This window comes from Prionailurus bengalensis, chromosome B1 (assembly GCF_016509475.1).
Source record: "Prionailurus bengalensis isolate Pbe53 chromosome B1, Fcat_Pben_1.1_paternal_pri, whole genome shotgun sequence".
Taxonomy (NCBI): Eukaryota; Metazoa; Chordata; class Mammalia; order Carnivora; family Felidae; genus Prionailurus; species Prionailurus bengalensis.
The window spans coordinates 89,746,469-89,771,623 of record NC_057344.1 but is presented as its reverse complement, the minus strand read 5'-3'; positions in this window follow the sequence as shown (position 1 = coordinate 89,771,623).

The following is a 25,155-nucleotide window of genomic DNA, read 5'->3' as shown; positions in this document are numbered from 1 at the left end:
CTCAAAGCTATTGGGAAACATAAAATTTGTCACCCAGTTGCATTCTGGTGCTTGGAAAGAAAGGCACATTTAACTTACTGCTAGCAATGAATTAAAAACTAGGGAGAAGCATTTATGTAAATAGATTTTATGGTCTAAATTTCCATTATTAGCGATGGTTTCCATTCTGACCTAGATCTTTATTTAAAAAGATATACTTAAATGTTGTTTTCTTCCAAACTCAGGTGCTAACAGGGATTATACCGATTATTTAAGTGCAATAACAAGAGTCAGACTGGTCTAATACAAGAATGTTCATTTGTATAAACACCTTTATTCAACAATATTTTAAATGCTATTTAAGTTTTTTTTCTCCATTTATTAAAAATTCATCACAGACATGATAATTGTATACCATTGCTGATTTTGAAAAAATTAAACATAATTATTATTGTTAGGGACATTGAGAATGTTATATCAGTCTTGTCTTTAAAAATAAAAAAAAGTTTGTTGCAAGGGCTTTTGTTTTTACATTTTACAAAGTAATAGTCTTAAAATAGAAATTACTTCTAATTAAACCTTAAGATATAATATCATATTCATACATATTACAAATACAGACTTTATTGGGCCCTTGGGTAGCTCAGTCAGTTAAGCATCCGACTTCAGCTTAGGTCATGATCTTGCCTCCCGTGAGTTCGAGCCCCGGGTAGGGCTCTATGTTAACAGCTCAGAGCCTGGGGCCTGCTTGGGATGCTGTGTCTCCCTCTCTCTGTGCCCCTCCCTTGCTTGTGCACTGTCTCTCTCTCAAAAATAAATAAACATTGAAAAAATACAGACTTTAGGAAAATATTGAAACAGATAACTTTTTTTTTTAAGAGAGAGAGTGTGAGTTGGGGGAAGACAGAGAGAGAGAGAGAGAGAGAGAGAGAGAGAGAGAGAGAATACCAAGCAGGCTCATGACCAGCACAGAGCCCAACACTGGACTCAATCTTACCACTCTGAGCTGAAATCAAGAGTTGGAAGCTTAACCAATTGAGATGCCCAGGTGCCCCTGAAACAGATAATTTTAGAGCAATTTGTAGGGTTTATTTTCTTCTTGTTTTAAGTGATTACTGACAAATGAAAACTATCAATGGAAAAGATTAAAATAAATTACAAGAGGGGCACCTGGGTGGCTCAGTTGGATAAGCTTCCAGCTTCGGCTCAGGTCATGATCTCAGGGTCCCTGAGTTCAAGCCCCTTATCAGGCTCTCTGCTGACAGCTCAGAGCCTGGAGCCTACTTCGGATTCTGTGTGTCTCTCTCTGCTCCTGCCCTGCTCACACTCTGTCTCTGTCTCTCAAAAGGTGAATAAACATAAAAAATAATAATAATAAAAAATAAAATAAAATAAATTACAAAAGTATATGTATATAAATGAATATTTATTTTTTTAAATTTTTTTTTCAACGTTTATTTATTTTTTTGGGACAGAGAGAGACAGGGCATGAACGGGGGAGGGGCAGAGAGAGAGGGAGACACAGAATCTGAAACAGGCTCCAGGCTCTGAGCCATCAGCCCAGAGCCCGACGCGGGGCTCGAACTCACGGACCACGAGATCGTGACCTGGCTGAAGTTGGATGCTTAACCGACTGCGCCACCCAGGCACCCCATAAATGAATATTTAAATGAACAATTATGACATGACTATTGAAATTTATAATTACCTATATCATGTTTTCACTTAATAAAATTTTTTAAAAAAAATTATTTTATTTTTTTTGAGACAGAGATTGAGAGAGAGTGAGAGAGAGAGAGAGAGAGAGAGAGAGAGAGAGAGAAAGAGCATGAGTGGAAGAGGAGCAGAGAGAAAGGAAGTCATAGAACTGTGCTGAAAGCTCAGATCCTGATTTGGGGCTCCAACCTATGGACTGCGAGATCATGACCTGAACCGAAGTCAGACACTCAACCGACTCAGCCACCCAGACGCCCAAGTACATTTTTTTACTACTTTTCTATAAGGTTAAATAGTACTGTGTGTTTTAGTATGTATATAAAAAATTCTGTAGTTTTATGGAATTCTAAAACACAAGAACAGAATATGTTTTCTGTATTCTCTATTGACTATGCAAGATCTTTTATTTAAGTTTGTTTATTTCTCAGCAAGAGCTAACAGAATAATACTATGTGAAATGGAATATGTTAGTTTTTTTTTCCTTCCTCAAATTTTTACTAGTTGTTGACTGCTATTGGAAGACTACCATATGGTGTAAAATAAAGATTTCATTCCAGTGTGCTACAATATGTTGTATTAAAACCATAAGGTAAGAAAACTTTAATATAAAGGTCATAAAATTGCTGGAATGTACCACACTGAAAAAGAAGTTGTTACTGCCTAAGTCATCTCATCAATATAATGATATACATTTCAATATGTGTGCTAAATAAAATAGATTTAAAATATTTTTAAAAGATGCCTTCTTTATGCAAAAGAATCATAATAAACTAAGTAGTGTGGCAAGCTAAATATTTAAGTCTCAAAAGAGAAATATTTAAGAGCTTTGGTCCATTCACGCATTCAGTAGAATTTATTGATTACCTACAATATAGTAACCACCAGGCAGAAAGATGTACAAACTCAGAATCAGTTCTCCAGGGGCTTATAATCTACTAATGGTGGCTGTAGATGTATAATCAAATAACCATAAAAATGCAGTATGTTCTATTTTTAGTAGACATTTGAAAATGATGTTCTGTGGGCCTGGAGAAGGAAGCACTTAACTCTGCATAATAATTCAAGGAAGACTTCCCAGAGGAACTATCATTTCAGCTAAAAGTTTGGTTTTCATTATTCAAACCTCCCAAAGTGCTAAATCTATATGTCTAAAAGTTTAATAATCATAATAAAAAGAATAATTTCACAATTTCTATTCTTTTGTGCCCACAGTACAGTTCTACAGAGGAGCCAGAGTGATCTTTCAAAGCGTCACTCAAAGCAAGCCATTCTTTTGCTTGAAAAGTCTGGAGTCACATCTGATCTCCTTCCAGTTTTCCTTTAGTTAATCTCTTCTCTAGACGGCAATCTTGTGAGAAAGGACGTTTCCTGATCACCCTATGAAAAACAGCATTTCTTAATGTATTATGATTTAATTAAATGAATAAATATTTGTTCTTGGCCCCAGTTCCTGGCCCAGCGCTCCTAAAACCCTTGGAAGCTCCTGAGTGAAAAAAGGATCTTCAATATGCTGAAGAGATGGTGGAAACCCCTGGAGAGCTTCAGGCTGGGGGCTGGTCTCCAGCAAGACTGAGCCATAATTAGAGGGTTGGAACTTTCGGCCTCAACAGAACCTCCTGAGAGTATTGGGGAACAGAGATTGAGTTCAATACTAACGGCCGCTGATTCCATCAATCATGCTATGTAACGAAACCTTCATATAAACCCCAAAACATCAGGGTTCTGAGAGTTCTTGTGCTGATGAACACATCGAATGAGCTGGGAAGGTGCTGAGCCCACAGACAGCATGGAAGTTCTGGGCAAACTGCCACCATCCAAACTTTGCCCTGCGCTGCTCCTGCATTTGGCTGCCCTGAGTTGTATTTTTTATGATAAGTCAGTAAATGTAAGTAAAGTGTATTTTCTGAGTTCTGTAAGTTGTTCTAGCAAATAATTGAACCCAAGGAAGGGATCGTGAGAACCCCTGCTATATAGGTAGTTGGTCAAAAGTACAGGTGACCTACGACTTATGACTGGCATCTGAATCGGGGGCAGTCTGTGGTACTGAGCCCTCAACCTGTGGGGTCTGCATAGCTCAGGATAGTTACCATCAGAATTTATTAAACCAATGGACAGCTAGTTGGGAGTCAGAAAATCACAGACCTATTTATTGTACATTCCTTTTAATCTTTTCTGTGTTCTCTACAGCACTATGCCTAAAATTATAGGAAAAGTAATTTGTCTCCCACAGATGCATTATGACAAGTGACATTTCCATTTTGTTCATTTTGCAAATATTAGCCATGCAATAAAATGTATAAATGAATAAACAAATCTTGGACTGGACTACTATATTGATATTTCTTATATCACTGGTCATATAGGATATAATTAATATATCAAAAAACAAACATTTGTTTGTAAGAATCTTATAAAGACTCTTGTGGAGAACTGTTATCAAGTGAAGGAAGATAAATGAGATATTTTGTAAACCAACTAACAAAGAACCAAAACGGACACAGAAATCAAACTAGAAAAGTGAAATATCTTTGAGTTACATTATAGGTTCTCTAAAAGCTGTTTTGTTTTTCATTTTTAATTTTGTAAAGTTCATTCCTTGTCTTGAAATAAAAATGATATGACTTTCCCCCTTGTTTGCTTGTAAGCTGTAAGATCTAAGTATCCCAATAGGTTTTAGTTGCAAATACTAAGAGAGTAAATTCCCCCCTATATGGTTTTTGAATTATCCATAGGAGGGTAATCAAACAAACCAGCTAGGGAAATCAGAGGGATCGGCTGGAGACTTCCTTTTGCTACAACTAAACAGACCAGTTCAAACAGTATGCTTCCCTGAAATGTCCTTTTGCAAAACTGGTTTTATCCTCTTGAAAATTAAACTCTCATTCTCTACAAAATGGTATACACTTAAAAGTATTAAGACAACTTGCTCTATGTATAAGGTATATTTAAGTGCGTTAAGTAAAATATTTGTGAAGTATCTCTCCACTATCATTTTGTTTGTTATCACATTGCCTCTGCAGTAGACCAAAGCCTAACAGTAATAAAATCTAATTCAAATTCTTAATTTCCTTAGTGAACTTTTTTTTATGTTGTTTGACCAACTACAGAGACTTTTAATAGAAAATATCTTCCTAAAGTAACAAAATATAAGACTGTAGTATATTAACATATATATCTTTTTTTCTATGCAGATAATTTATTAGGTCCTTTACTTTAGTTAAAAATCATATATTGTCAGAGGGGAAAAATAATTTTCCTTCCACTCTTTCAGTTTCAAGGCTGACTCCCCTATAATAAAAGATAGGTTAACAGGAGAAAACAAGTTTAATTACATATATACCTCATGTATACAGGGGAGATACCCAGGAAAACCGAGTGCAACTACCTGAGGTGCTTAAATGTGGAAGACACAATTTTTAAAAATTTTCTGGAATTCAAAAGATGCATGAGACAAACTGTGCCTCTGAATGGCTCAAAATCTAAGGAAGCACTTTAGATTAATATTTACATGCATTATGCATATGCAGAATTGATACAAACTGTATACCACTTAATATATTGTAGTATTATATTGACATATTGCACTAGAAATAAAATAAGCTAGCTAAGATTTCATATCCTGTAATAAATCCAGTCTAGTAAAAAGCTAAAATTGGCAAGAGAAAACACATACAAATAAATAGCTCACTAAGGCTTCAAAAATGTTCTCTGGTATTGATAATTTTAAGACCTGTCATAATTTGACCAAAGTCTATGAAATCTAATAAAATCATTTTGTGAAAGATTGCTATTTTTATTTTGTTAATATTTTAAAAATTATTTTAAGAGAGAGAGAGAGAGAGAGAGAGCGAGCAGGGGAGGGGCAGAGAGAGAGAGGAAGAGAAAGAAAGAATCCCAAGCAGACTCTGAACTCCATTAGTACAGAGCTCGACATGGGGCTTGAACCCATAAACTGTGAGATCATGACCTGAGCCAAAATCAAAAGTCAGAGGCTTAACTGAATGAGCCACCCCAGCACCCCAGTTGCTATTTATTTTCAACTATTTATATATCACCATATTGAGTTTTTAAGTCACTCTAAACTTACAAATTTTGTGAGTTCTAATTTTAAAAGAAACTCATCGAATTAAATGACTCATTTTAAATTTCCATGTGCACTTACAAGAAAAAATTATTGTGAAACATTATACAAATTTCAAATGAAAAAAAATCAAAGAATTAAATAAAAAATTGCCAATGCATAATCAATGCATCTTCTATTGACTATGTTATAGTAATTGTGTTCCATGTTTTCCTGTTGCCTTGATGTGGTTCTATTTTATACAATGTGTGTGTGTTTTTCAATGAAGCACCAGTTGTTTATCATATCATGATAATATCTGTAATAATATACAATTTAATCTTTTCTTCCTAAGAGTTTCCAGCTAAAGCTCTTCCAAACTTTCATGATAGCTGTAGTATATCCTGCACTTTCTTGCTGAACACAATATCATATTTAGTGGTACTATCACGTCTTGTAGATTTATGCCAAAAATTCCCTATAAAGTAAGTAAGCTATTTCCCTTTCATTATACTGTTTTTTTAGTATAACTTTAAAAATAAACATTTACATTTTGCAACTAAAGAGTATTAGGGAGGTTATCTTCATTGAACATAAAATATGCAGGTTTCAGTTGAAACAAGAAACTTTAAAATGTAATTCTATAGAATGTCATCTCAATTTAGTAAAGTAATAATACAAATTAGTTTCATAACTGTTCATCTGATTACTCTTGCCACATAGCAAAACATCTAACAATTTCTAGCATAAAACAACCATTTTATCATGCTCATTTCTGTGTGTCTGAAATTGGTACAAGGAACCAAAGAAATACCTGTTTCCTCTCCATTAAATTGGAATCCTCAGCTGGGAGTATATGAAATCCAAAATCATCTGGAGTCTGATTCATTCACATGTTTAGTGCCCAGGCTGGAATAACACAGAGATGCAGCCCAGCTATAATTCTCAACAAGAGTATCTATCCAAGACTTTGCCACGTGTCCTGGACCCCTCACAGAATGTCAGCTTGTAGACAGTCAAATATCTTACATGGCAGCTAAGGGACTACAGCCTGAATGTTACCACAATTAAATGGAATTTGCATAGTCTCTTATGACATAGCCTCACAAGTCACACAGTAAAACTTCTGTCATACCCTACTGCTTGACAGTTATAAGTCCATGAATGCACAAAGGCAGGAGACATAGACACTGCCTTTCAGTGATAGCTGTGTCAAAGTATTTGAAGGCAATTAAAAAACTGTCACAATTTCTAAACAGAATTGTTTTAGATATTGCAACCACAAGCTTTGGGAAATTGTCAGAATTAGTAGAATATTTAAAACTGATATGGAATCTCAGATCATAAAATTCAACCTTCTATATTGACATGTGAGAAAGATAAAGACTAGAGAAGAAAAATCACTCATCTTTGGGGAAATTATCTGTGGCTGGAGAAAGAACCATCCAAAAGCATTAAAGGATAGATATATGTCACTCACACAGGTCCAGGAACTCTGCCTATTCCCACTCACCAAGTTGGAAAACCTCATAATTCAAGGGGGCTTAGGTAGAGCACATAGAAGAGTCTTATTTCAGTAGCAGGAACAATTAGCCTTATGTTAAACATTGTTATTGCCTTGCTTAACATTTCTTTAAAGGCAAGACCTGAAATGGTCAAACTGTTTGCAAGTAGCTTAACTGCATATCAGAACAAAGCTTCAGAATATAGGAATACAAAAATATCCAGCAAAAACAAAGCAAAATATATAATGACCAGGAACCAATAAAAAATTATTAAGACACCTAAATGTATAGGAAAATAAGATCCATAATGAGGAGAAAAGTTGGACAATTGAAATTGACCCATAACTGGGGCACCTGGGTGGCTCAGTTGGTTAAGTGTCTGACTTAGACTCAGGTCATGATCTCACAGTCTTTGAGTTTGAGCCCTGGGTTGGGCTCTGTGCTGACTGCTAAGAGCCTGAAGCCTCTTACAGATTCTGTGTCTGCCCTCTCTCTCTACCCCTCCCCTCCCCCCCCGCTCATGCTCTCTCTCTCTCTCAAAAATAAGTAAACATTAAACAATAAAAACTGACCCATAACTGACAAATATTAGAATTATCAGGCATGCACATCAAAATAGGCATTAGATTGAATTTCATTTATTCAAAACTTAAGTAGAGCCACATAAGTTGTCAAAAAAGATCCAAATTCAAATTCTTGACATAAAAACCATAATATCTGAGGTGAAAAATATACCGGATGTGATTAAAGACAAATTCAATATTGCAGAAGAAAAAAATTAGTTAAGTTTGAAATAAAAGCAATGGGCAGTATCTGTTATTGAATATTGTTTGCCTCTCTTGCGAAATAACAAATAAAAATATTAGATATTTAAAGGACCACTAGAAGAAATGAAGAAGAAATGAGTCTAGTTCCTGAAATATTAAATGGAAGTCACCTACAATAGATAAAGAAAACCTCCATTACACACACACACACACATACACACACACAATATGTATACATATTGTATTAGGCAACTGTACTGTAGTTCATGAGTTCCAAAGGTTTCCTATGATGGAAATATTATTCATAATATTCTTAGAAGTTGTTCATGATCTCCTAGAAACTTCATCTGAAGCTATACAATTTACTCTGCAAATTTTACAGAGAAAAATTAAGTCATGCAATATATTTTACTTTAAACTTATGATTTTGGATAACGTTTCATTTATAACAGCTAACAAAACCTATGTTAAATATAATGCATATTAGGAAAAGAAAATTTTTACTCTGTATAATTCTGTATAGTTTCAAAATTGTTACTAAACTAGCAATAAAGGAAGTTATACGACAATATACTTAAAGTGTACTAAAATAGAGCACACAATTCTGACATCAAATTGTGATCTTGCATGAATCTGTTTTAATCTCCTGTAATGTCTCATTTTATCTGACAAAGAAGAGTGTAATTACATGTATAAATAAAGAAGAAAGGGACTCCATACTAATAGCCATGTATATCAAACCAAAGTCTTGAAAATTGAAAAGTTGGGAGCCAGTAATAATGTCCATCCATTTAGTTTATTTATTTAAATCTTTGGTTTAATGAGTGAAAAATATGTATTAGGCATGGTGATGTTTTCTAGGAAACAATAAAGGGGAAGATCATCTTTGTACCTAAATTGTTCTTAATCATTTCAAACTAATTACAATACAGTGCATATATACAAAGCATCCTGTAATGGGAAGGAGCATACAAGAATAGAGTCCAGAGACAAGACAGATAACAGCTTAACTTTAGCTTAACAAAGGAGAAGTAGATGAGAGTTTGTAAGACATTCAAGCATAGATCACTTAACTAAAATGTATGAAATGTGATCATATTGTGTTGAGGAATAGAAAATTGTTTAGTAAAGCTAAAGCTTATGGATAAAATGGCAGTGGGAGCTAAGTTCATAATGGGCAGTGTGGCATCTCTAGTCTAAAGAAAAATGTAGATGTTTCCTTTGTAACCCATAATTCTGCTATCATTTAATCTTGTTGTGACATCTATATTTTGAGCAAATTCTATTTATATTGTGATCCACTAAAATCCATAGGTCATTCTGAGCACATGATGATTTATTTCTCTAATGTCTTAGGCTCCCAGTGAAGGAGTGAATCTGCAAAGTGGTTCATACTTCCCAGTTTAGTGAAATTTCATTAACATACATAAGGAACCAAATATTCAATGAAATAAGTGTCCATATCTTAATAAATGGATACACTATACATATTGCTCTCTAATAAAGTCATGGCCAACCCATTGTTCAAATTCCAAAATATTACAAATCATGAACAAGAAAATCTAACATAAGATATTCTGCTATTTCTCATCTTCCTTACATATCCAGATATCCTAAGCAAGCAGAAATATATCTATTAAGTCTATCTGTAAAATAAATTTTCATTCTGATTTCATCTTTGAATGAGTGTTCATCTGTTTTGGTACTTTGGGTTTTCAATGGGACCTAACATTAGATAAAGATTTAATTATATGAGCTATAAATAAATATAAATAAGCATTATAAACAAAAGTTGACATAGGAGAAGTTCCTTGATAAGAAGACGGTATCTAATTTAACCCAATAGAATGTGTTAACACATTGGGAAGAAATGTATTATGCACAAAGATTAGTCAACCTTGCAGAAATAGTTGTACAGATACTGAAAAAAATCTTACCACCCACACAAATACTATCCAGAATAAATTAGTATAAATCAACAGAATTTGAGTATCTCAACCCCTCTTTCAGAAAGGGGTATGGTGTGGCCTGATGTCATTAAAATAATTTACTTATCTACTTTACTCCTCTTCTCTGATTCAATGCTCAGTAAGTAATCTTCTAATTTTAAAATAATTATCATATATATATACATATATACATGTATATACATGTATACATATATGTATACATATATGTGTGTATATATATATGCCTGTAGATAGATATATAGATGATAAAAGATAGAGAAATAGATGATAGAGAAAGAAAGAAAGAAAGAAAGAAAGAAAGAAAGAAAGAAAGAAAGAAAGAAAAGAAAGAAAGAAAGAAAAAGAAAGAAAGAAAGAAAGAAAGAAAGAAAGAAAGAAAGAAAGAAAGAAAGAAAGAAAGAAAAAGAAAGAAAGAAAAAGAAAGAAAGAAACTAGTTATGTATGTGACCATTAGTGTTCTGGTCCACAGTTTTATTTACCCAGGTACAATAGTAAACTGGAATTCTGATTGTATTTATTAAAGGATATGGTTAATATGCCCTTTCCCTGAGAAAGTTCATTCTTCTGTCTGCACACAAAATGAAATTCCCAGGCAAACAAAACACCCTTGAATCTTGGTAGGTCATCATAATAATATTAACCTCTAATTCTCTTGGGAAATAAGCACCCAGTTGTCTTTGGCAACAAAACCTCTAATCACATCCTTGTTTAAATTTAAAATTCTATAGAACTTGGGGCGCCTGGGTGGCTCAGTCGGTTGGGCATCCGACTTCGGCTCAGGTCATGATCTCGCGGTCCGTGAGTTCCAGCCCCTCGTCAGGCTCTGTGCTGACAGCTCAGAGCCTGGAGCCTGTTTCAGATTCTGTGTCTCCCTCTCTCTCTGACCTTCCCCTATTCATGCTCTGTCTCTCTCTGTCTCAAAAATGAATAAACGTTAAAAAAATTAAAAAAAAAGAACTTAAATTATTATCTAATACATTGTTCCCCAATCCCTTTTGCCCACCAATTTGGAGGTTATACCTTTCATAATCTTCTTATTGATCACTTGTAGCCCCACGCTATTAGTTCATGGTTACCTCATCCAATATAATTAAATAAAACACAGTCCTTTTAATTAGTAGGGTTTTTAAAAATAAATTATTTAATTAAAGGGTTTTTTTTATATGTCAGTTTTTATTCTGCTCTTATAGAATGATTTTTTTATGAAGAAAGGATATTATTTCTCAGTTACTGGGCCTGGCTATATCTTTGTTTCCTTCTTTAGTCTTTATAAATAAACGAATATAATGGCATTTATAAAAACTAGAGGGACGGATTATAGTTTCTCCTAACCAGATTTTACATAAGAACCTAGCTTTGCAATTATAACAAATTGTCAATGCCAGTAGATGCAACACACTGTCATCATGCCTTATTATTGTGTCCTACACTATTTTGGGGGGTAGTTGTTCACAGACATGTGTACAAAAAAATTCATGTTTACCTTATTTGCAATATCAAAAGAGAGAGAGAGAGAGAGAGAGAGAGAGAGGAGAGAAAGCTGAAGCAGTCAAATTATGGTGCTATATCCATTGAACAAAATACTACCATCTATTAAAATAAGTGAATTGCATCTAAAAGGGAATGATATGGGCATAGAGAAGGTGTTAAAGACACTTGTGTCAAAAAATCATATTGCTAAATAATATATTCAAGATATGCAATAGAAGGATATTGGCTATTAATTTATGTTTTACTAGAAATAAATATAAGAAAACAATTATGATCATGCCTATCTACTATTAATTATATTCATGTGCACAATGATGGAATTGCTAACAGCAACTCCATATCCCAATTATAAAATTTAATTGAAAATGTCATACACTGACCATTGGGGCTTTTTTTGTATATCTAAAAAAAAATAATTATGATTTATTCAATCTTAATCAAACCTGAAGAATGTTTTGTTTGACCAGAATCATGAAAAAAAGAACAATAATATGAATGTCTCTAGAGAGTTTGCTGCATGGATAACATGTCTTGTTCCTATTCACTTGGACTGTGCCTTTTGTGTCAGAGAAATCACTGTATATATTATCTAGAAAAACTAAGGAACCTCGTCAATATTATTTTCAAACACCTCTTGTTATTAAATGATATTTCTGATTTTGCAGGTTGATCTGTAAAATGATGCTTAAAATTGCACACAGTTTTCTTGTAAGACTCAAGCTCTATTGTCACCAGAAGCTACTAAAATGAAAAAACATCATCTTCCAAAGGAACAAAGCTTTTGTTTCCACTAAGTAAAATCAGCATAAAATAAGGTTTTTGTTGTTAATGTTCAAGGTTAAAGAACAACTGCCCTGAAATTTTGCCTTCTATATAATTTTAAATGTACCAACCTCCCAAATAAACTCTTTCTTTCCTGTAATTATTTCTTTTCAACATTCCATAAAGTCACATGGAAGATACACTGATATCAATTATTAAAGTTCATATATTGTGTTCAATATTTCATTATAATTATAATAGGCTCAACATTTTTAAAATTTGAAAGCTATAAATGGAAAGTTTAATTACTATGATATTTAAAATCGAACACGTTGTTTCATCATCTCCCAACATGATTATTAAATTTATCAGAGTATTTATTTATCCTATAATGCATCTATTTGGCTTGGCCCATAAAATTTATTATTTTTTATTCTTATTTATTTATTTTGAGAGAGAGAGAGAACACAAGTGAGGGAGCGGAAAAGAGAGAGGAAGAAAGAGAATCCCGAGCAGGCTCTGTACTGTCAACGCAGAGCACGACGTGAGGTTCCACCTCATAAACTGTGACATCATGACCTGAACCAGAACCAATAGTCAGACACTTAATCGACTGAGCCACCCAGGCTCCCTACTTAAAAATTTTTAAATAATAACAGTATATATTTTAAATGATTGCATAAGTTTCTTGAATCTGGAAAGAAAATAAAATAAGATATTTAAAAGTAGTTTTGTTGTAAATTTAATTGATAGAATTGTTTTCTGGGTAATTTCATAGATATTCATATAGGGCTATACTTTAGAGTGTCATCATAATAAACCATTTCCATAAGTAAAACTAGCCTTAACTGTCTTCAAAGTACAAACGGAAATTTTTAAAGTTAAAAAAGTTTCCCAAGTAACTCTTTTGGCCTCTTGGAATGATTTGACTATTATAGAGAATTTGAGAAAGGTAAAAGTAATGTCATTATATTTAATATTTTATAAATATAGCTTAATAAATTCATGAATATTTTGATAAATTGATGTAGTCTCATTTGACGATACTACTGATATTTCCAAAGGAAAGTTATGGCCACATGCATGGAATAAGAAAATACATTAGTTCTCTTTTGATGGTCTCCATCATCCTTTATTTATTTATTTAATTTTTAATTTTATTTAAATCCAAGTTAGTTAATATACAGTTTAATAATGATTTCAGGAGTCGAATTTGGTTTTTAATCACTTAAATATAATGCCCAGCGTTCATCTCAACAAGCGTCCTCCTTTATGCCCATCATCCATTTAGCCTATTCATGCCCCACCAACACCCCTCCATAACCCTCAGTTTGTGCTCTGTATTTTAGTCTCTTATGATTTGCCTCCCTATCTTTTTTTATCTTATTTTTCCTTCCCTTCCCCTATGTTTGAAAGTTTTGCTCCTTAAATTCCACATATGAGTGAAATCATATGATATTTATCTTTCTCTGACTGACTAATTTCACTTAGCATAACACACTCCAGTCCCATCCATGTTGTTAAATGGCAAGATTTCATTCTTTTTGGTTGCTGAGTACTATTCTACGGTGTGTGTGTGTGTGTGTGTGTGTGTGTGTGTGTGTGTGTATCTTCTTTATCCATTTATCAGTTGATGGACATTTGGGCTCTTTCCATAATTTGACTATTGTTGATAGTGTTGCTATAAATATTGGGGTGAATGTGCCCCTTTGAATCAACATTTTTGTATCCTTTGAATACCTAGTAGTGCAATTTCTGGGTGGTAGGGTAGTTCTATTTTTAATTTTTTGAGTAACTTCCATACTATTTTCCAGGGTAGCTGCACCATGTAGCATTCCCACCAGCAGTGCAAGAGTGTTTCCCCTTTCTCTGCATCCTCGCCAATGTCTGCTGTTTCCTGAGTTGTTAACTCCATCATCCTTGAAAAGATCTATATACATCTGTTTTTTTTTTATTCTTACAAATATTCTATACTTTGTCTTGATTTCTGCTCCTTGTCATTCATGATTTGGAAAAATTACATTTCCTTAATCACTATTCTTTTTTCTTGTTGTTGTTAGAAAAAAGTATCTCTTCATATAACAGTTAATAGTTTGTGCAGTTTAATTAACAAAGTATTTAAATTAAATGTTTTATATAGCTTTTCAGTTGATTTTAAGGTACTTAAGGACAATTAAGTACATTAAACTATACATAAAAACTATATTCCCTTTTTCTACCAGATGTTGCATTGTACTGTGTTGGGACAACAAAAGGAGATGATATATAAACCTATCATTAAAGTTACATATCTTCATTTTACTTTCCTCTCAAGGTACAAAATAAGACACAATTTGAGGTGACCAAAGCCAACTTCAAGTTAGAGAATCATTTAAAACAAGTAAGGTAAAGAACAAAGCGGTTAATAATAGCATACGCTTCCATCAAAAGTTCTAATAAAATAATAATTATATATTTATTGCACTGATTTATTGTTTATTGGAATGACTAATAATATTTACATATATTTGTTCATTTCATCTTTACAACAATTATATAAGGTATATATTATTGTTATTCCCATTTTACAAAGAGCCATGGAAAAATCAAATGACTACATATGTTTAACTACTAAGAAATGATGCAGTCCTAAGACTCTGATTGCAAAGCCAAGATAACTCAAATAGTAATGAATTTATTGCACTTAATATGACATTTATTGTTTTTTTAATTTACTTTGAATTTAGATAATTAGAAATTACAATTTTTTTAAATTTTTTTTTCAACGTTTATTTATTTTTGGGACAGAGAGAGACAGAGCATGAACGGGGGAGGGGCAGAGAGAGAGGGAGACAGAATCGGAAACAGGCTCCAGGCTCTGAGCCATCAGCCCAGAGCCTGACGCGGGGCTCGAATTCACAGACCGCGAGATCATGACCTGGCTGAAGTCGGACGCTTAACCGACTGCTCCACCCAGGCGCCCCTAAATTTTAAATATTTTTAATGTTTAATCCATTCAAGCTCAAAGTCTGCACATTTTTATGTAAATATATAAACTTGCATTTTTCAAATATAAACTATTTCATAATGATTGAATATTACAACACTGAGCATACAAACTGAAAGAGGTAGTTTTTCTTTTTTTTTTTTGCTTTTATTTTTATTTTTTTAAGCTTATTTATTTATTTTGAGGGACAGATAGAATGTGACAGGGTAGGGATAGAGAAAGAGGGAGAGAGAGAGAAAACCCCAAGCAGGCTCAGTGCTGTCATTGCAGAGCCCAAGGTGGGGCTTGGTCTCATGAGCTTTGAGATCATGACCTGAACTGAGATCAAGAGTTGACACTCAACTGACTGAGCTACCCAGATGCCCCTATATTTTTTTTAAGTTTTTAAAAACAGATTTATTGAGCTATAAGAACTGTATAATTGTAATGGTGTAATTGTAATTGTGTTGTTTAAGTTGTGTAATCTGATAATTTTGACATATCACCAAAATCATGAGGATAAGCATATTCCTCACTCCCAAAAGATTAACTGCTGCCTCACTGTAATCCATCTACACTGGCCCTGACTCTTGCACAGTTCTCAGGCAAACTCTTGTCCACTTTATGTTATTATAGATTTGTTTACATTTTCTAGAATTTTATATGAATGGAATCACTTAGTATGTTCTTTTTTTTGTTTGTTTGTTTTTTAATTGTCTGGCTTCTTTCACTCAATACAGTGAGTCTGGGATTCATTCATATTGTGTGTGTGTCAGTAGTTCATTCTTGTTATTTCTGGGCAGTGTTTCATTGTATGAGTATACAAAAATATATCCATTCACTTATGAGGGAGTTTGGTGTTATTTCAGGTTTTGGAGCATTAAATATAAAGCTGCACTGAACATTCCTGCTCAAGTGTTCGTTAGAGGTACACTTTCATTGGGGGGTGGTAAATACATAGGAAAGAAATGGCTGAAACATATGGTGGGTTTACAGCTCGTTTTTAAAGAAACTGTCAAAATGTTTTCCAAAACTAGTACCATTTTACATTTCTGGCAAAAGTAAGGGTTCCTATAAATGCACAAAATAGACTAAACTCACAACTAGTCAGAGAATGACTATTTGATAATGACATACCACTTACAGGGTGATGACATATAACTTAACATTCAACAGAAAGGTAAAAGTTAAAATGAGCTATAACATCTCTTACTGTCAGAGACTGAAGAAGGGAATGCTCTCACTTAATATTATAGGTAATGCAATGTGTTATAGTTACTTTACATGTAATCTGGCAATATGAAATTAAGAATACTATAATTGTATACATTTAACTAAAAAATTAAAAGCCTTTTACTCAGGAAAAAATGTAGTGTGCAAGGACATATATGCAATGATGTTTACAATAGCGGTGTTTATAGCAGAGAACAAAGACAAACATGTATGTAATCATGGGAAAATAAAAGTATATCTATGCCATGAAACTCCATGTAGCCATATAAAAAATGTCTGATAGATATACTAGTTTTCTTTAATAAATTTCCATTTTATAAAAGAAAGTTGAAATGTACAAATATAGATAGTGAGGTAGCATTTTTGTAATGTAAAAATAATAAGCCATGTATTCAGAATAAGTGAGCATGATATAATAGTGTAAATATCAATTATAGTATAAATGTTTTTATAAATTACATGGAATTAAAAAATTACATAATTCTAGGGACACCTGTGTGGCTCAGTTGGTTAAGGGCCAGATTCTTGATTTAGCTCAGGTTGGTGGGTTTGAGCCCTGCATCAGATTTTGTGCTAACAGCGTGAGCCTACTTGGGATCCTCTTGCTCTCCCTCTCTCTCTGCGTGCTCCCCCAAAAATAAATAAATAAACATTTTAAAAAATTACATAATTATAAATATTATATTGCCAATATTGGGAAATATAATGAACTAAAAATGAAAGATACTGAATTTAAATATATGTATCACTATAAATTTACATAAAATTATGTGCTAACATTCATAAAGGACTTTCAAAGTAAAATAAATAACCAACGAATATCTCAATTTATCTCAAACTAGAGAGTTCTAGAAACCAATCATCTACCCTTCTGGTATGATTCCTAAACACTAAAATATTGAGGGAAATACCAGGTAAACAGGAAAAAAATACTAAATTGACTAAACTCAACTTTCTTCAGTTAACTTTGAGATAACTATTGTGAATAGTGATTCACAATATTGTGAATAGATTTATATTCTATCTTGAATACAATTGCTAAATCATTTTCAAAAATTGCAAAATCACTTTTGCCCTTTCAAAGGTTTATTTGCTCCTAATTATATCTAAACATGTTCACATGTGCCTTAAAATAGTCATTTATTGCCGCAATTAAGTTAACATGTAAAAATTGTTTCTGCTAATAAGAGAGATTTGATTTAGATGTCTTTTATTAATATGCAACCAAACATTAAACCAACAAGTGGAGTTTAAATATTTGATCTCATAATATATGTTACTAAACATTTTTGGAAAAGACCACTTTTATACTTGCATTAATTTTTTAAAAATAATAATGGATATTTGGCTCAAATTTATGTTTAATTTTACCACCTTTTTAAAAAGAAGCCTTTTCTTTTTTAAATTCTATACACTTGGATTAACAGAAGTAATCTAATACATGTTAGCTTAATGAAAGGGAAGTAGTGAATCAAACCACATTTATTTCAGTTCACTGTTCACAGGCTCACTCATTTGCAAAATCTAATGAAATGCTTCCAGAATGAAAGGGAGGAAGACAGAAAGGCTGTAAAAGATTTGTGGGAAAATGTGAATTAATTTTGAGACAATAAAATAAAGAGTTTAAGAAAGCTAATACTTCCTGTCAGAAAATTTTATAACAACTAATTCTACTGAATTCAATGCATAGTATTTCATAAAATTGAATTGCATGCCCAATCAATTTGATTCAATATGCTAAAGCATGTGTCATTGTTACTGAAATTTAGAAATGGTTACTTTGGGGTACTCTTATACATGGAAAGTGGAATTGTGCAGATTACACTTTATCAATTGAAATACAGACTTTAATTAATCCTTCACCTGGAAACCTAAGAACAGCTCCAGATCATTTGGTTAACCTCAAATAATATTAGTGTAATTGAGTCTATTGAAAATTTTTAGCAGCTGAAAAATGTAAATGTGAAAGAAAAAAATCACAATAGTAATTAATTACCTGCTAATTTAATGAATTCTTGGTCATTTTAATGGGCTTTCCAAGACTTTTAGTCTAATCCATATTGTATTACTATTAGTACAACAGTAATTTTAGTTGTTTTTGTTATTTTATACAAACATATAAACATACATATATGTATATATACACATACACTAAACATACTCTTTACCCTGCTGAATACTGATAAATAAATTTACCTATTCCAAATCAATTGTACAACCTGGTTGTGTGTGGATTAAAAAAAATACACATTTAACAAAACAATAAGAAATCAATAACTAAGAATTTAGTTGAAAATCAGATAACATAAAACCATCTGAAAATCTTTTTTTCACATTATTAGTGCTAAATTTGTGTAGGAATGCAGCAGAATAATGTTTCAGAAAATTCCAGAAGTATGCAAGCCAGAAAACCATTCCAGAATCAGTTTCCTTTTACAGAACTCAGATACCTTGATAGCAAAACACACAGTATATGCAAACGTGTTTTACACATTTTGGGTCCTGTTTAATCTTTTTTTAATAGCCTTTTTTTTTTAAGTTTAGTTATTTTGAGAGAGACAGAGATAGCATGAGTCAGGGAGGAGCAGAGAGAGGGAGAAAGAGAGAATCCCAAGCAGGCTCTGCACTGTCAGCACAAAGTCCAATGTGTGGCTCAAACTTACGAACCATGAGATCAGGACAGAGCAGAAACCAAGAATTGGACGCTTAACTGACTTAAACATCTGGGAGTCCCAGTTCCTGTTTAATCTTATTCATACCTTCTTCTGATATTTGATTTACCTCCATGAAAACGTGTATCTGGTACATATCATCAGGTAAATAATTTAATCATTTTAGGAACTTCATATGAAAATAAAATTTGGTGATTTCACAATGATTTTAGCCATTTCCTTCTTCCTGGGCATTTAGATTATTTCCAGGTATTATTTATTCCTATGAACACAGCTGAAACAACTCTGCACTCTTACATTTTTCTTCTTAATCTTTTATTTTTTTAAAGAATAGATAACCACAAAAAGAATGTTAGTGAATCTAAAAACTGGGCATTGTTAAATGTGATTGCTATTGGTAGACCACTTATCAATAAATTGGACAATTCCTATTTCCAGTGGTAATGACAGCCTTTCCAAGATCCTTTCTAACATGAATCCTTGCTCTCCATGTAATATTTACTGCTTTTCATGGCAAAAAGTGGCAACTTTCTGTTATTTATTTATCTCCACTAAATACTCTATTTGCCTTTTGTCTCTGACCCACTCTTTAGCCCACTTTTCACAAAGGACCTATAGAGAGTTTTTATTTCCTCACCTCAAACCCCAACCCAGCTTCTAGGTGTTGTTATCTTGCTTAATAATTGGTGTAAGTCATTATTAGGTTTTCCCTTTAGTATACAGTCATAGCACTGAATATGTTTTTAAATGCCTATTTGTACTTTCATCAACATATACTAGGATAAACATGTGTGGAAATTGATTGGTCATAACTATTTTGTCTCCCTCATTTCCCTACTTCGTATTTCTGGTTTTGTTCCATTGCCAGTGGTCAAATTAGTTTTCAACTATTTTCCTCTGATGGTATATGCCATTAACATACTCTCTAAAATAATTTCCTTTTCTGGGCACCTAGGTGGTTCGGTCAGTTAAGCATCTGACTCTTGATTTATGATTAGATTGCAATCTCCCAGCTGTGAGATTGAACCCCATGTCCATCAATCGGCTCCGTGCTGGGTGTGCCTCTCTCTCTCTGCTCCTCCCCTACTTGCACTGTCTTTCTCTCTCAAAGTAAATAAATAAACATTCACACACACACACACACACACACACACAAATTCCTTTGTGATAGATATTTTCCTTTTGGCCTAAAAGAAAAATTATGTCTTATGCAAGTATATTATTGCCAAATTAAGTATTTTTCTCTATCCCATTGACTCTTACCACATATTACTACCAGTGAGAAACTGATGTTAGTATGTTTTCATTTTTTTTCAGAAATAATTTACTATAATTTACTGGAGTCTGTGGATTATTATCTTTATCCTTGGAATTCAAGGTATTCACTCTGATGGTAAAGGGATTTTTTGATTAATTCTGTCTGGGACTTGATGAGATTTTTAATTCTTTGGATCAGATGAATTGTCCCCTTTGGTTTATGTAATCATTTCTTCTATATCATATATTCTTTTTCCCTTTCTAAAACACATATTATTTTCATATTATATCTCTGGCAACTATCCTAAAAACTTTGTAATTATTCCCATTACATGTCATCTTTTTTTTTTCTTTTTTCTTTTTCCTGTGAGTTCTGAGCTATTAATTTCACATGATCTGCCAAGCCACTAACTTGGTGCTGAATACTGATGACCTAGTCTTCCGAATGTTTAAATGAGTTTCGCAATGCTAATATCATGATTTTAATAACTCAATTGTGCTCCTCAAGGGCTCATACTGTCATTTTGTTAAGGTTGTTGTCTACTGATGATTTCAATGACTATATTTCAAAGTGAGCACCTCAATCTCTGGGTTGTGTTTGTTAGTCTCTCATTTGGTTCCATGTGCTTTTAAGGATAGTATGATTTTTTTTTTCCTTCCATATGCTTAGTGATCAGATTGTCATTAGAGTAGATTGGGCAAAGGAATGATCACAAGAAGGCACAGCTCTTTCTATGTATGTGATAAACCAGAAGACCATCTCTTAACTGCCTGCCAATTGTTTCCTGAGACCAGAGTAAAATGATTTTTTGCTTCCAAGTCTCACCAGCTACATTTGTTAGGCCTCTCCTAGTCTCAGCTACCTCAATTTGGTAGCTCCTTGCCAAATCCAGAAAGACCAAGCATGTCTTCTCAAGAGTGAATGTGAGCAGGCTGGTATGGATCCTTGAGTATCTCAATGCTGAGCCATCACTGGTTATTAGGCAATCCCGTTTTGTTCCTTGGCTCAGCACAAAGAAGTCCTGTGCTTTAGGGTATCTGGAAAGAGCCATGTTCCTCAAATGCCCTCTCTAGTTTTTGTATTAAGAATTCTATTGTCTTATCCCAAAGAGGAAGCCAAGATATAGAAGGAAAGGATATGGTTTTTAAGGATTTATGTTTTGCCCAGAGTCTCTCTCCCAGTAAACCTTACTACTCAAATAAGGTAATGAAATATGATTATTTATAAACATTGTATATCCTTAGATAGTCAAATAAATAATATTCCAGTCAGTTAAAAAAAATATATGTGCAAACTCTTTTATCCTACTAGGTTTTATGTTTGGCCTACTCATTTTGTTAACACCAATTGGGATGAAGGTAGGACAGGAAGGAAGAAGAAATATAAGAAATGGTGTACTTAGCCTTTATAATATTATACTGCAATGTAGCTAGGTAGTAATTCTAAGGGGGCATTTTCTTATTTCCATTGGGGAAGTGTTACAGGGTGGAAGGGACAGAGGGGTAAGAGAACTAATCATTTGTTTGCAAGATACAGTGTGAGTATCTCTCCCTCTCACTCTCTTACTCTGCCTTATGAATGAATTCTAGTTGTGAGATATAATTGAATCTAACATTACTGAAGAGATTCTGTTGACTATAGAGGGGTTCTGGAAATTTGTTAACTGAAAGCTGCTCATAAGAAATTTTATCTGTTCACTCATGTGTAATACATCCTTCTCACTAGTATGAGCATCATTCAGCAAACCTGCAAGAAGTACTAGCTGGGCACTACAGTGTGGGCATCAGTTGGTTTCACTGGATTTAATCCATAACTCACAAGGTTCTGATTTTTAGAAGTCTATACAACAGTAAGCTAAGTATTTAGGAAAAGGCTAAATTTACAGTGTAAAGTAAAGCCTATAGAGACTAGTAAGTAGATTAACTATAGCTGTTGAAATGAATATTCCTACAAACAAAGGCACAAAAGTATTAGGAATTTCTTATTCACACAGTAATCCAAGGAGGTGGTGGTGGGAGGGTAGTTTGTTGTTCAACGTGGTCTTTTTTTTTTAATTTATTTATTGTGAGAGAAACAGAGACAGCATGAGCGGGGGAGAGAGAGAGAGAGAGAGAGAGAGAGAGAGAGAGAGAGAGAGAATACCAAGTAGGCTTCACGCTGCCATCACAGAGCCCCATGTGGGGCTTGAACCCACAAAGCTGCAAGATCATGACCTGAGCCAAAACCAAGATCTGGATGTTCACCCTACTAAGCCAACCAGGCATCCCTTCCACACAGTGTTTAAGGGATCCTGGTGATTGGCAGCTATGCCATCTTCAATATGTAGTTTTTCCATAATTTCTCTGTGAGCTCTCTTCATTTCGTCCATTAGCAGAAGAAAGAGTATAGATGGAGGAGATATGGAGGGTTTAAACAGGTCAATCAGACAGTGGCTCCAACCACTTGTACTCAAGTTCCTTTGACTGAAATACAATCACTTGGCCCACCTAACTGCAAGGGAGGCTGGGAAATATAGTCCAGCTCTAGGCCTATTAAGAAGAGAAAATTAACTCTCTGCTTCATGAGGTTAAACTGAAACTAATAAATACACAAATATATTATTTAAAATAATATAAATAAGGATGATCCATATTTATACAGAAACAATGATGAATTGATTCATTGGTTTTAGTTTTTCTAATCCTATAAACCACACTTAACAATATGTTCAACACGGGCAGCCTATTCATGGTAAATGGCAAATTTTTTCTCTTGAGAGAAATGTTATGTCACTCCAGTTTTTGGTGGAAATAAAATGATACTGATAAAAAAATAATATATTCTGAGGATATCTAAATTTTTTCTTCTATTATGCTTTAGTAGAAGCACTTGTCTTTGACTTTGCTTGGTGAAGTTTGCATTGCAAATTTGCCACTTAGACATGGTTCTTGTGGGAACAGTATCAGCAGACCTGTTCCAATGTCATGCCCCAATTAAATGTTTGGCATGTGCACCAACCATGATAATCAAACTATATCCCTAGGCATAAAAATCTTACATGGAAAAATACAAGGAAAGAATGTTATGAACAGCTAATTCTGGTTAATTATGATGTCAGTGCCCTGAATAAGAAGTACTGAGTTCTCCGGCTGAGATTGATGAGCTCACTTGGTTTTCTGTCCTCCTCAAAGCCTAGCTTTTAGGCATTTCTTTGATTTGGTGAGTGGTAGCTCTCTAATTATATATTTCAATTCTTTTTTTTTTTTTAACTGATTTTTGCTTAACTTAGATTCGGATTTTTTGCTCCTATGTGAGGAAATTAAAACCCCATTTGGAATCCCCCTAGCTAAAGCTGTCCAAGGAAAATATAAGACATTAGACATACATTCGTAGTTAGTTATACTGTTTCAGCAACTGTGATCAACTAGTCGTTTTTGCAAATAACTACTAAATAAATTAGTAATAATTGTGGAGATGTATGTTTTTAGTGGTACCAGATGCCATCCAAGCAATGGAAAAAAAAAATCATAGGATTCAATAGGAAGGAAAACTATGCCTGTCTGTACAGATACATGCCACATTTCAGAATGATATGTGGCATTTCTCCTATATGAGTTTCCAATATCCATTCCACGAAAGATTTAGGAACCAAAAATCTCATTTTCAGGAATCAAAGCTCACCAGGTTCATGGCTTCAGCTTCCACCCGGAAGGAGAAATCAGTAAGTGCTGTTGATTACCTGTGTACTTATTTTCCAGAAATGCTAGTTTTGATTTTGAGGGCATATTGTAGCCCTTAACTTTTTAGGCCAAGAGATATTGGTTGATAATTAAAATTCTCATGCCACAGCTATTTTTATTGTTATGGCTTAGAAATACTTAATTGACAAGTACCCTGAGGCTCTTTGCAATGGGTTTATCATTACAAATAATTAATAATAGACATTAAAATCATTATTTTAATTTCTAAGTAATTTAACTACCAACTTATATGTCTGTTGTGGTCATATATTTATCAGAAAACTAAGAAAAGCATATATAACATATAAATAGTTAACACATAATAGATCCTAAGAAGAATAAATTCAATTAAGCCAGCAATTTCAAAATTACAATTTTAATTTTTTTTAATTTATTTATTTTTGAGACAGAGAGAGCCAGAGCATGAGTGGGGGAGGGTCAGAGAGAGAGGGAGACACAGAATATGAAACAGGCTCCAGGCTCTGAACTGTCAGCACAGAGCCCAAAGCGGGGCTCGAACTCACAGACCTTGAGATAATGACCTGAGCCGAAGTCGGACGCTTAACTGACTGAGCCACCCAGGCACCCCTCAAAATTACTATTTTAAAAGAAAGATTATTTTGTTTTTTTTATTTAAAAAAATTTTTTTAATGTTTATTTATTTTTGAGAGAGACAGAGACAGAGTGTGAGCGGGACAGGGGCAGACAGAAAGGGAGACAGAATCCGAAGCAGGCTCCATGATCTGAGCAAGCTGTCAGCACAGAGCGTGACACGGGGCTCGAACCCACAAACCCTGAGATCACAACCTGAGCCAAAGTCAGACGCTTCACCAACTGAGCCACCCAGGTGCCCCAAGAAAGATTATTTTGTAATTAGCCAATCATCTATTCATTTTTAATGGACGTGTATAGTAAAAGCCTAAGGCTATCATATATGTGTGCTAATCTCATGCACGACAATATTAATACCCTAAACTCAGAAATATCTATACAACACACATGATAGTCAAGCTACAATAAACCTTGGCTCCACAGTCAATGACCCTTAATACCTAAGG